Source organism: Esox lucius, chromosome 23, assembly GCF_011004845.1.
Source record: "Esox lucius isolate fEsoLuc1 chromosome 23, fEsoLuc1.pri, whole genome shotgun sequence".
NCBI lineage: Eukaryota > Metazoa > Chordata > Actinopteri > Esociformes > Esocidae > Esox > Esox lucius.
The window spans coordinates 16,167,380-16,168,680 of record NC_047591.1 but is presented as its reverse complement, the minus strand read 5'-3'; positions in this window follow the sequence as shown (position 1 = coordinate 16,168,680).

Below are 1,301 nucleotides of genomic sequence, written 5' to 3'. Positions count from 1 at the left end.
CTTGAGTTTTTGCTTTCTTTGTTTCCGTCGTTAATTGTTTTACTATCTTAACACATTTTAAGTTACAGATTACTTATTTTGCCCATTCTAACATTAAATTAAAGATTAACTGAATAGCTTGGGGTTGACTGCCTGCTAGATATAGCATGCCATGGCCATGTGACTCATTGTCTGTAGTGGCCATTTTCATGAATGGGGTGATCTATCCAATAAACTGACCAGAGTCGATGTCAGGTTAACAGGGATGCAATTAAAGTATAGGGAATAAAAACACCCACCACCAGACCAGGCTTAATAAGGTAATACTTATTTAATTTGGCAAGGAAATGTAAACAAAAGTCTCAGAATGGTTAGTGAGGCCTTGCCTTAAAGATCAAGACATACAAACAATGCACATAACATTTCCAACATGGCTCTGCATGGTGGGTTCTGTCCTTATACAGAACCCACCAGTTACAATGCACATACAGTACACACACCCAATTACATTTTAGTATTGTGCCGGACAGTTTTATGTAGAGAGGCATACGTTAAGAAATGTATATCACTTGGCCTCCTATATACTGCTCTTGAGAGTATTGCTCAACAAGGGGATGTGAAGGAGTGTTTACGTCTGTCCAACGTACGCTGAAGAACCTTGCTGACTATGCCTGAGAGAAGATGAAGCTGTTGGTGAAGTACAGGAGAAGGGTCTGATATTACTCTTTGGCTATCACACACCCATTACCTTCACTGGGGTGTGGATCTGGTGCGGTTTTGGAGTAACTGACTACTCTTTCCCAAAGCAGGCGGAAATGCCATATACTACAGTACTTACTATGACAGCCTTGGTTGGAGCATGACCTGTTTGATACCAAAAATAATTCAAATGTACTTCGGTTGGAATGTAGAGCTTTCCTCTGAGTGGACTTGTACTGTTGTGCATCACAATATTTGTAATCAAACTGGTATGAGTGGAATAGTATTTAGACTCACTGAAGCTTACAAACCAGAATTTAAAGACCCTTCATTACAGTTTTGGGAGATCATTTCTGGAGAGACTGGGAATATACCGTTCTCTGAAACATAGGAAGCTATGCTGTTCCTTCATACATATTTTAAGGAATGCAGAAACGCATTCTAGAGAAGTGAATGTTCTGTAGTAAAGATTTATATGGCCTCTATAGTTATGTTTATTAAAATTAGTCAAAGACATCAATGAACATGGGGTTGAGCATGTAAACACCCAGCAGAAAAGTCTGGTCGGTCAAACTTTTTGTGCTTAAGTAATTAGCTTGTTTTACCACTTTTCTATCTTGTAT